This window comes from Pseudophryne corroboree, chromosome 2 (genome assembly GCF_028390025.1).
Source record: "Pseudophryne corroboree isolate aPseCor3 chromosome 2, aPseCor3.hap2, whole genome shotgun sequence".
Lineage (NCBI taxonomy): Eukaryota > Metazoa > Chordata > Amphibia > Anura > Myobatrachidae > Pseudophryne > Pseudophryne corroboree.
The window spans coordinates 763,149,103-763,161,924 of NC_086445.1; the positions used below are offsets into that span (position 1 = coordinate 763,149,103).

The 12,822-nt window shown below is 42.0% G+C and overlaps 1 long non-coding RNA gene and 2 pseudogenes across 1 annotated transcript; 2 read left to right on the forward strand and 1 right to left on the reverse strand.

Annotated features, from left to right (window-relative positions):
* Positions 1 to 2,665: 2,665 nt before the first annotated feature.
* LOC135051738 (5S ribosomal RNA) lies at positions 2,666 to 2,784 on the reverse strand (annotated as a pseudogene).
* Positions 2,785 to 5,761: 2,977 nt separating this feature from the next.
* Positions 5,762 to 5,880, forward strand: LOC135051997 (5S ribosomal RNA; annotated as a pseudogene).
* A 2,402-nt stretch (positions 5,881 to 8,282) lies between these two features.
* Positions 8,283 to 8,734, forward strand: LOC135051195 (uncharacterized). Its single transcript, XR_010242108.1, has 3 exons — positions 8,283 to 8,369; positions 8,461 to 8,558; positions 8,638 to 8,734. It is a non-coding gene; the product is annotated as an uncharacterized LOC135051195 (long non-coding RNA).
* Positions 8,735 to 12,822: the final 4,088 nt, after the last annotated feature.

The following is a 12,822-nucleotide window of genomic DNA, read 5'->3' on the forward strand; positions in this document are numbered from 1 at the left end:
AACCACGGTTAGGTGGTATATACAATTATGGACGGGCTGCCGAGTGCCGACACAGAGGTAGCCACAGCCGTGAACTACCGCACTGTACTGTGTCTGCTGCTAATATATAGACTGGTTGATAAAGAGATAGTATACTCGTAACTAGTATGTATGTATAAAGAAAGAAAAAAAAACCACGGTTAGGTGGTATATACAATTATGGACGGGCTGCCGAGTGCCGACACAGAGGTAGCCACAGCCGTGAACTACCGCACTGTACTGTGTCTGCTGCTAATATAGACTGGTTGATAAAGAGATAGTATACTCGTAACTAGTATGACTATAAAGAAAGAAAAAAAAACCACGGTTAGGTGGTATATACAATTATGGACGGGCTGCCGAGTGCCGACACAGAGGTAGCCACAGCCGTGAACTACCGCACTGTACTGTGTCTGCTGCTAATATAGACTGGTTGATAAAGAGATAGTATACTCGTAACTAATATGTATGTATAAAGAAAGAAAGAAAAACCACGGTTAGGTGGTATATACAATTATGGACGGGCTGCCGAGTGCCGACACAGAGGTAGCCACAGCCGTGAACTACCGCACTGTACTGTGTCTGCTGCTAATATAGACTGGTTGATAAAGAGATAGTATACTCGTAACTAGTATGACTATAAAGAAAGAAAAAAAAACCACGGTTAGGTGGTATATACAATTATGGACGGGCTGCCGAGTGCCGACACAGAGGTAGCCACAGCCGTGAACTACCGCACTGTACTGTGTCTGCTGCTAATATATAGACTGGTTGATAAAGAGATAGTATACTCGTAACTAGTATGTATGTATAAAGAAAGAAAAAAAAACCACGGTTAGGTGGTATATACAATTATGGACGGGCTGCCGAGTGCCGACACAGAGGTAGCCACAGCCGTGAACTACCGCACTGTACTGTGTCTGCTGCTAATATAGACTGGTTGATAAAGAGATAGTATACTCGTAACTAGTATGTATGTATAAAGAAAGAAAAAAAAACCACGGTTAGGTGGTATATACAATTATGGACGGGCTGCCGAGTGCCGACACAGAGGTAGCCACAGCCGTGAACTACCGCACTGTACTGTGTCTGCTGCTAATATATAGACTGGTTGATAAAGAGATAGTATACTCGTAACTAGTATGTATGTATAAAGAAAAAAAAAAAAACCACGGTTAGGTGGTATATACAATTATGGACGGGCTGCCGAGTGCCGACACAGAGGTAGCCACAGCCGTGAACTACCGCACTGTACTGTGTCTGCTGCTAATATATAGACTGGTTGATAAAGAGATAGTATACTCGTAACTACTATGTATGTATAAAGAAAGAAAAAAAAACCACGGTTAGGTGGTATATACAATTATGGATGGGCTGCCGAGTGCCGACACAGAGGTAGCCACAGCCGTGAACTACCGCACTGTACTGTGTCTGCTGCTAATATAGACTGGTTGATAAAGAGATAGTATACTCGTAACTAGTATGTATGTATAAAGAAAGAAAAAAAAAACACGGTTAGGTGGTATATACAATTATGGACGGGCTGCCGAGTGCCGACACAGAGGTAGCCACAGCCGTGAACTACCGCACTGTACTGTGTCTGCTGCTAATATAGACTGGTTGATAAAGAGATAGTATACTCGTAACTAGTATGACTATAAAGAAAGAAAAAAAAACCACGGTTAGGTGGTATATACAATTATGGACGGGCTGCCGAGTGCCGACACAGAGGTAGCCACAGCCGTGAACTACCGCACTGTACTGTGTCTGCTGCTAATATAGACTGGTTGATAAAGAGATAGTATACTACTAATATTATATATACTGGTGGTCAGGTCACTGGTCACTAGTCACACTGGCAGTGGCACTCCTGCAGCAAAAGTGTGCACTGTTTAATTTTAATATAATATTATGTACTCCTGGCTCCTGCTATAACCTATAACTGGCACTGCAGTGCTCCCCAGTCTCCCCCACAATTATAAGCTGTGTGAGCTGAGCACAGTCAGATATATATATACATTGATGCAGCACACTGGGCTGAGCAGTGCACACAGATATGGTATGTGACTGAGTCACTGTGTGTATCGTTTTTTTCAGGCAGAGAACGGATATATTAAATAAAACAAACAACTGCACTGTCTGGTGGTCACTGTGGTCGTCAGTCACTAAACTCTGCACTCTCTTCTACAGTATCACAGCCTCAGGTCAATCTCTCTCTCTCTCTCTCAACCCTAATCTAAATGGAGAGGACGCCAGCCACGTCCTCTCCCTATCAATCTCAATGCACGTGTGAAAATGGCGGCGACGCGCGGCTCCTTATATAGAATCCGAGTCTCGCGAGAATCCGACAGCGTCATGATGACGTTCGGGCGCGCTCGGGTTAACCGAGCAAGGCGGGAGGATCCGAGTCTGCTCGGACCCGTGAAAAAAACATGAAGTTCGTGCGGGTTCGGATTCAGAGAAACCGAACCCGCTCATCTCTACTAATTAGTAAGGTGCTATTACCTAGATACTGCATGCATATATCTATTTACAGTGATCATATATATTATTTATATGCGTTTATACGGCTTATGGCCTACGTTTATGTGATCATGTGATCTATGGATATCTAACATGATTGGACATTAATAAGTTGCCTTTACTTTAAGTACAGTACCCAATATTCCCAATGGGTCGCCCCTTTTGGTACTAGTCAGGCCCAACACTGCTTCGCTTCCAAGTTCGGTTGAGATTGGGCCTTTACAGTGTGGTTTGACTGTATTTATTTTGCGCGCAACAAAAAATGCCAACATGATATATTATATAAATTTTATTATGTAAAAATTTTTTAGTGCAGTGCTACATATACTATTAACATACATGTGAAATGATGGGGAGTGCAGAGGAAAATTCTGAATATTTTCTAATAATTTTCAACGACACCTTTACAGAAATGGAGCGATCTCATAATTCTCATTCAGGCCGAGTGGATGCATGGTTTTTAGCTGAAAGATCCAAAACATCTCTCATTGTGATAGCTTGATTGCCAAGTCCCCCCCTCTCTCTCCAAGTTTGACCAATTCTATTGATTTAAAAGTTAGTTCTTCCGGATTCGAATTGTGTTTCTCAGTGAAGTGTATTGAAATGGTATGACTGTCGACTTTATTCTTGATGTTGCGGACGTGCATTACAAAGGTTGGGCTCAGACACCGACCAACATTTTTTATCGTCAGGTATAGGTGCCCGTCCAAAATAACTGACAAAATATCACCTCAAGGAAGACATAAGACATGCAACACCACTCAAAAGGCAGCAACACGAAGAAGAGGAAAACGGGGCGGCGGGAGGCAGAGAACAGAAAAGAAGAACACTACAACACTAGATCCAATCACAAAAGGAATCTTCAATTTGTCAAAACACACCCTTACGAAACCAGAAATATCTCTCTTAGGAAAAGGTCTGTCATTTGCCCCCACAGAAGGGCTTAATAAATTTGGAACATTCATCGATCTCAATAAATTTGTGAGGAAACTCACTCTTAAAAGACATTTTGTTAGGAAAGAAAACGCCATTATATCCAACTACGAGAGTCGCTCGAAGTCTGGACTCAAGCCGACATCAAAATACTACCCGTTGGAGTCAAAAGGGAGTAACATCAGTGTCTTCTATGAACTAGTAAAGAAAGACCTATGCGACAGTGATATTGAACCAGTGCGAGAAAAGAATCTGAGTAATCAAGAAAGTGAAGCTTTGAAGAGAATGCAGAAAAATACAGATATAATTTTAAAACCGGCTGACAAAGGGGGGGGGTCTGGTGATCTTGGATCGGGATCGGTATATTATGGAAGCAGAAAGACTGTTGGGAGATGAGAAATCGTATACCTTACTACCAAACGATCCGAAGGACGGATATATAGAGGAGCTAAGAACATTACTCATCAAAGGGCTCTGTATGGAATTGATCACCAAAGACGAATACCAGTATTTAATGAAAAACGACCCCGTTACCCCCATATTTTATTTTCTTCCGAAAATTCATAAGTCTATCTCCAATCCACCAGGACGCCCAATAGTGGCCGGTATTGACTCATTGACGTCCAATTTATCAGAGTACGTAGATATCTTCTTGAATAAGTATGTGAAGGACTTACCATCTTACCTCAAAGACACTACCACGGTACTCAACCTCATGAAGGATCAAAAATGGACAGACAGTTACCTTTGGGTTACCATCGACGTGCAATCATTGTACACATGCATCGAACACATGAAAGGTATTACAGCATGCAGACATTTCCTGTACAACGATTCATCTCTAACGACCCAACACAAAGATTTCATATGCGACATCATGAAATTTATTTTAAACCATAATTATTTTACATTTTTAGATCGCTTTTATCTACAATGCTGTGGGACAGCTATGGGTACCATCCTCGCTCCAAGTTTCGCGAACCTCTTCATGGGACAGTGGGAGAACTCTTTTATCTATGGTCCACATTGTTTTAAAGGGAATATATTTTTTTATAGAAGATACATCGACGACATTTTAATTATATGGGATGGAACACTGAATACTTTTAATCAATTTTTTTCTTATATAAGTAATAACAACATGAACCTTTCCTTTACCTCCAATACCAATGAAGAATCCATTGAATTCTTGGACTTAGTCCTAACAGGATCAGAAGGCGCGGTCAAAACCAAGAACTATATCAAAGAAGTAGATCGGAACAGCTACCTCCACTTTAAAAGTAATCATCTCAGAAAATGAAAAAGCAACATTCCGTATTCACAGTTTCACAGACTAAGAAGAAACTGCAGTGACTTGAAAGAATGTGTATCCATCCGACATCCTAGAAAAAGCTCTCACTAGAACAAAGGGCCTCAAGAGAGAAGATGTACTTGTTTACAAGGCAAAGGACACAAATAAAGAATCCACAGCATTTGTAACCACATACAACCGTCACGAGGACCTGATAAGGAAATCATTTAAAACACATTGGGGGATCTTTTTATGGACCCGGTACTAAGAGAGATACTCTCGCCATGCCCAGAGATTATATATAAAAAATCAAAGAACTTGAAGGATCTGCTGGCACCAAGCATGTTGAAACCAGAACAGAGGGTACTACGATGATGCCCAAATGCGTTGGATCTTACAAGTGCGGTCGTTGCAATGTCTGCAAGTTCCTTCATCCCAATCGGAGAAGTTTCAGTGACATGGGGAACCAGAAGGAATACAAAATTAAGGACTTCATTAATTGCAATAACTCATCGGTGATCTATTTATTGGAATGCACGTGTGAAAAAAAGTAAGTGGGAAAGACGAAGAGACAACTCAAACTTAGGATACAAGAACAAGTCCGCAACATCACGAATAAAGTCGACAGTCATACCATTTCAAGACACTTCACTGAGAAACACAATTCGAATGCGGAAGAACTAACTTTTAAAGCAATAGAACTGGTCAAACTTGGAGAGAGAGGAGGGGACTTGGCAATCAAGCTATCGCAACGAGAGATGTTTTGGATCTTTCAGCTAAAACCATGCATCCACTCAGCCTGAATGAGAATTATGAGATCGCTCCATTTCTGTAAAGGTGTCGTTGAAAATTATTAGAAAATATCCAGAATTTTCCTCTGCACTCCCCATCATTTCACATGTATGTTAATAGTATATGTAGCACTGCACTAAAAAATTTTTACATAATAAAATATATATAATATATCATGTTGGCATTTTTTGTTGCGCGCGAAATAAATACAGTCAAACCACACTGGAAAGGCCCAATCTCAACCGAACTTGGAAGCGAAGCAGTGTTGGGCCTGACTAGTACCAAAAGGGGCGACCCATTGGGAATATTGGGTACTGTACTGAAAGTAAAGGCAACTTATTAATGTCCAATCATGTTAGATATCCATAGATCACATGATCACATAAACGTAGGCCATAAGCCGTATAAATGCATATGAATAATATATATGATCACTGTAAATAGATATATGCATGCAGTATCTAGGTAAAAGCACCTTACTAATTAGACCACTGTATTAAAATTAAGGCCACAACACTTTATTAATCAGATCACTGTCTTATATTTCACGGGCACCTTTAACTAAGGGAATAAATGTTAGACACAGCATGGTACAACCACTATCATGTAATAATATATATAGAAATCACTTGTTCACAATCATGAGGAAAATGGGTATATTCCATATCCCCCCCCTTTTATGTATATATATATATATATATATATTATTTTTTTTAATAAATTTTATATAAAAGGATTTTTTTTATATATGTATATATCTTTATATATATATATTTTCTATATTTATCATCCATTTCTCTATCCCTATAAACGATATATACTCTGTCATAAGTTTTGGTATATAACATAATTAAATATGCATAGGTGTGTGTAATGTCGATCATAAACACAAGTATATGTTTTCCATGAATACATGATCCTCGTTTCTCAAGTGTAAAACGCTGTAACATAAAAACCTTCTAAACATATTTTTATTTATTTTTTGGTGACCACGTTCGGGCAATATATGTATAAAAAAACACCATGAGAGAACGGGGAGAACGTTTCCATGACTACAAAGCAAAGCTGGGACTCCGGGTCACGTGATGCGGCTCACCCGTGCGTTCCACAACATGTCAGTTCCGGGACTGAGAGACCATGTGACACGAGCAACCAGTAAGATGGAGGCGGAAATACACAGAGACAGAACCAACAAAGACGTCACCAAGACGCCACACACGCGCAACCGGAAGCGGGGAACTGTGAGAAGACGGCGCGCATGCGCACATGAACTTCTCTAACGCCGGAAATACACAGAGACAGAACCAACAAAGACGTCACCAAGGCGCCACACACGCGCAACCAGAAGCGGGGAACTGTGAGAAGACGGCGCGCATGCGCACATGAACTTTTCAAACGCCGGAAGTGTGGCGGAAGTACCGCACGTCTCCGGAATCATCTGTTTTAATGCCCAAACCTTGTTATTAAGTAATCTACACTGCTTATCTTATGCTGTACACAGTAATGGCGGCCATCAATAAGTATTAAACATGTGCTCCAGCAAGGAGTGACCTTTCTAATGAATATGCATGAATATAGACAGGATATGACGTCATCACTTAACTCCCAATTAGGGGGCTATATATAGGAGCTCTGTAGTACCTTGTCACTTACCCCATGAAGAAGTCTTAGAGACGAAACGCGTTGGGCCTTCACCCAGAAACCTCCTGCTATATCAGTTAAGACTCTCATTACTATTTTTACTACATTTATGTAGCTTATTTGCACAAGCAATCCGCACTTTATTGAGAATTTTATATGTATCCATTTTTTTCTAAAATAGTCATTTTTAGAGAACTGCATTTTATGTAAAGAATTTTTTATATTTATTTATATATCTCTTTGGCATTGTATTTTAACCTACTCTTAGTGTTGTGAAATAAATTTATATCTTACTATTCATATCTTTTATATATTTATTACACTCGGTCACACATAAACACCTCAGGTCGCTTAGAACCCCTATCGGGTATCCCTAACCATATACATATATATATATATATTTCTTGAGGGATGATCTCATCTTTTGATATAAAACATCACTTTGTCTCTAAATATATTAGATCGTTTTTCCATCCCCTATTTATGTTAGCAGCGTGCGTTCCACCGGCTTCGGCCGCTGGAACGCACGTAACTTCCTGTTTCTGGCCCCCGGCGTGTGTGGATCGGTTCGGTCCGTGGGGTTGATGCGGAAGTGTCTGTTTGGTGGCGGGGGGACTGTGCTCGTGATTCGGGTACTTTGTCCCCGTGCGGGTGTCGTGCGCTGTGTGTTCGCTGGGGTGTTTGCAGGGTGCGTTCCACCAGGCTTGGCGGTTGGAACGCATGACACTTCCTGTTTCCGGTCCCCCTTCGCATGCAGCGCTATTTTGTGTATTCCCTCTGTTGTACTGTGAATATTAATGCATACACAGGCATACTGATTGCTTATTTGGCCTTTTGTGCTGGTGGTAAACGGTTAATCAAGTGGAATAAAGGTTTGGATAATTATTCAGGTTATTTTTTGAGTTGACCCCTCATACCCTTGATACTTCCGGGTCAAGGGGTATTTAAATCCCCTGCTTAGATCCAGTTGGCGCATGCAGCCCTGGTTTGTGCAGTGTTCCACATGATTCTGTGAGTAACTATGTTGGGTTTGTCCCACTGATTAAGTTTGATGTTTGTATAACCCTATAATCTTTTGATTTGGGTTTATTTATTGTTTGTAGCTATGGATTTGATGTGGGAGAACGCTTAACCCAGGGGCTGCCCTATGTGTATCCTCTTGGACCTATAGGTATTTATTGATCGTTGATTATGGCTTTTTTGATATATATTTCTATGCCTCAGATGCACATTGTTTAAACAGAGTATATGTGTAATCACAGTGGCTGAATGTCCTTTTTGAGATCCTGCAGCTGTTGACCCTGAGTGGGAGAATGCCTTATCCAGGTGTAGTCTTGTGCACACCTTTCCAGACCCATAGGTATTTATGTGGTAACAAGGTTTGATATATACATTTGATTCTGATACACGTTTATAATAGAGATATCCTTTGATTACAGCAGTGGTTTGGTTGCAGAGCTGTTATTATATGGACATTCTCCACACTTGGTATACAGCAGTTCAGACATGCAGCCCCATTGGAATGTGCTGATAGAGGTGAGGAGGGGTAGGCCTTGCATGCATTTTAAGACCAGTGGTGAACACAGGGTGTTATTTTATTCCTCCTTGTAGTCTCACTACTCTGCCACCTGTTTTTGGTATATGAGTTCCTTTTTTCTACATCTGGAATTATGTAGTAGTTTATGTTGATACAAGCATTGTCACTAATATTGTTATATATTGGGACCTGGGAGGCTCAGTCATGTTTATGTTCTATTTTTTCTAGATATACTGTACTTTTAATTATTCGGCTTCATTATATTATGATTGGATTTGATGATTCATGTATGGCCTTCTTGAAAAAGATCCTGGTTTTTGGATCGAAACGTCGAAACCTTTGAGGCTACAATAAAAATTTTCTATTGAAGAAATGTGTGGACTTTATACACAGTGAGAGTGCACCCTCCACCACATGGAATTCTCGTCTACATTTGCGGACATTTCGTCTGTCGGGAGCACCCACCATTAGGAACTTTGATGAGAGTGCAGAACCCTCTTGTTTATATATATATATATATATATATATATATATAATATATATATATCAGTATTAGGCATGTTAGGGTCCAGAAACCACCTGATGAGGACACCCACCATGACGTGGGCCTACATTTTTAGCCAAATCAACGCTAAGAAAACCCAACTTTAATTTTACTCCATTTTAGATTTAGTAGTTTATCATCATTGTTTTGTATCAGTATGTTTAGTGCTTAAAGTGTAATTGTGTCTGTACCTGTATTTCCAGCATTTTCTTATTATATGGCACTAAAAGTCTCAGGCTCAGCATGGAACTCCCCACCCCATATAAATGCATAATTTGCACATAAACAAACTGAAACTGGACAACCCCCAATTCACATTATAAGCCACAATGTGCATGACCCAATTCACATTATATGCCAGATTGTGAATGCCACCAACACACATAATATGCCACACTGTGCATGACCCAATTCACATTATATGCCACATTGTGCATGTGCCCAGTTCACATGATATGTCATTGTCACATTGTGCATGTCCCCAGTCACATTATGTTCCACATTGTACATGCTACCAACACACATTGCTTGCCACACTATGCATGCCCTAGTTCACATTATATGCCACATTGTGCATATCCCAGTTCACATTATATGCCACACTGTGCATGTCTTCAGTTCACATTATATGCCATTGCCACATTGTGCATGTCCCCAGTTTACATTATATGCCACACTGTGCATGTGCCCAGTTCACATTATATGCTATTGCCACCATGGACGTGCGGTGAGCTAAAAGACTAAGGAGGCACTAGCTAGCACCAGAGCAAGATTTACACACAAAATATGAGCCAAAGGGTACATCTGGGCATTATACACAGGTGCAGCAGTATAAACTCCTGAGAATTTGGTGAGATTTGATCAGAGCTGTGCAGAAAAGATAAGCAGGGGAGGCACTGCGTCACTTGCCATAGGCTTTTTACTCCAGAGTTTTGGCTATAAAAATGTTTAGAATAATACAAAGAAGATATTTCAAACATATTCATATTCTTTGTATTTTTCATATACTTTACACAATCAAAACTCTGGTACAAACGTAAGTATGACAAAAAAGGCTCTGCCTCACCCCACCGCACGTCACTGATTGCCACATTGTGCATGTGCTCAGTTCACATTATATACCACACACACACTGTGCAATGCTCCCATTTCACATTATATGCCAGTGCCACACTATGCAATAATAATGGTGTTAGTGAGAGTGACTGTCTCCTGGTCAAAAAAGGCAAGCTGCACCCCATTGCCAATAAACAGGGGTACAAAATCTCCTCCTTACCCTTGGAAACGGCGGTAAAAGAGTGTCCCATTCACTGCCTCCTGCTGGTTCTCTGGTCAAGCCCAGAGCTCTGGCTGTGTCAGCCGCGTATTATACTCAGTTGTTGATCTGGTCTCCAGTCTCCAGTCTCTCTTGTGTCTCGTCTCCACTGTCTTTCCACAAGTTCACAGACACCATGACCCGAATCCTATTTCCCGGCGTCCTGTGTTTCACAACGGTATGGGTGATGGGTCCCACAGTGCTTCTTGAGTATACCCATCACCCAGACACTCCACCTATCATGGTTTCATGAGTTCCCATGAGCACTCAACTCACTGGGCATGGGGATCCCCAGGGAACTTGGGAAGGAACTTATGGAAGGACAAAATTGAGGGCGGCGTACGAACACAATAGATCCAGCTATTTTAACACTGTTACACAGAAAGTGTTAATTACAAGAGGAGAAAAAAAATAAGATTTTACTCACCGGTAAATCTATTTCTCGTAGTCCGTAGTGGATGCTGGGACTCCGTAAGGACCATGGGGGAATAGCGGCTCCGCAGGAGACTGGGCACAACTAAAGAAAGCTTTAGGACTACCTGGTGTGCACTGGCTCCTCCCTCTATGACCCTCCTCCAGACCTCAGTTAGGATACTGTGCCCGGAAGAGCTGACACAATAAGGAAGGATTTTGAATCCCGGGTAAGACTCATACCAGCCACACCAATCACACCGTATAACTCGTGATACTATACCCAGTTAACAGTATGAACAATAACTGAGCCTCTCAACAGATGGCTCAACAATAACCCTTTAGTTAAACAATAACTATATACAAGTATTGCAGACAAACCGCACTTGGGATGGGCGCCCAGCATCCACTACGGACTACGAGAAATAGATTTACCGGTGAGTAAAATCTTATTTTCTCTGACGTCCTAAGTGGATGCTGGGACTCCGTAAGGACCATGGGGATTATACCAAAGCTCCCAAACGGGCGGGAGAGTGCGGATGACTCTGCAGCACCGAATGGGCAAACTCTAGGTCCTCCTCAGCCAGGGTGTCAAACTTGTAGAATTTAGCAAATGTGTTTGACCCCGACCAAGTAGCTGCTCGGCAAAGTTGTAGAGCCGAGACCCCTCGGGCAGCCGCCCAAGAAGAGCCCCCTTCCTTGTGGAATGGGCTTTCACTGATTTAGGATGCGGCAGTCCAGCCGCAGAATGTGCAAGCTGAATCGTACTACAGATCCAGCGAGCAATAGTCTGCTTTGAAGCAGGAGCACCCAGCTTGTTGGGTGCATACAGGATAAACAACGAGTCAGTTTTCCTGACACTAGCTGTCCTGGAAACATAAATTCTCAGGGCCCTGACTACGTCCAACAACTTGGAAGCCTCCAAGTCTTTAGTAGCCGCAGGCACCACGATAGGTTGGTTCAAATGAAAGGCTGATACCACCTTAGGGAGAAACTGGGGACGAGTCCTCAATTCTGCCCTATCCTTATGGAAAATCAGATAAGGGCTTTTACATGACAAAGCCGCCAATTCTGACACACGCCTGGCCGAAGCCAAGGCCAACAGCATGACCACTTTCCACGTGAGATATTTTAATTCCACGGTTTTAAGTGGCTCAAACCAATGTGACTTTAGGAAATCCAACACCACGTTGAGATCCCAAGGTGCCACTGGAGGCACAAAAGGGGGCTGAATATGCAGCACTCCCTTAACAAAAGTCTGAACTTCAGGTAGTGAAACCAGTTCTCTCTGGAAGAAAATCGATAGAGCCGAAATCTGGACCTTAATAGAACCCAATTTTAGGCCCATAGTCACCCCTGACTGTAGGAAGTGCAGAAAACGGACCAGCTGAAATTCCTCCGTTGGGGCCTTCCTGGCCTCACACCACGCAACATATTTTCGCCAAATGCAGTGATAATGGTTTGCGGTCACTTCTTTCCTAGCTTTAATCAGCGTAGGAATGACTTCCTCCGGAATGCCCTTTTCCTTCAGGATCCGCCATGCCGTCAAACGCAGCCGCGGTAAGTCTTGGAACAGACAGGGCCCCTGCAGCAGCAGGTCCTGTCTGAGCGGCAGAGGCCATGGGTCCTCTGAGATCATCTCTTGAAGTTCCGGGTACCAAGCTCTTCTTGGCCAATCCGGAACAATGAGTATAGTTCTTACTCCTCTTCTCCTTATTATCCTCAGTACCTTGGGTATGAGAGGAAGAGGAGGGAACACATAAACCGACCGGTACACCCACGGTGTCACTAGAGCATCCACAGCTATTGCCTGAGGG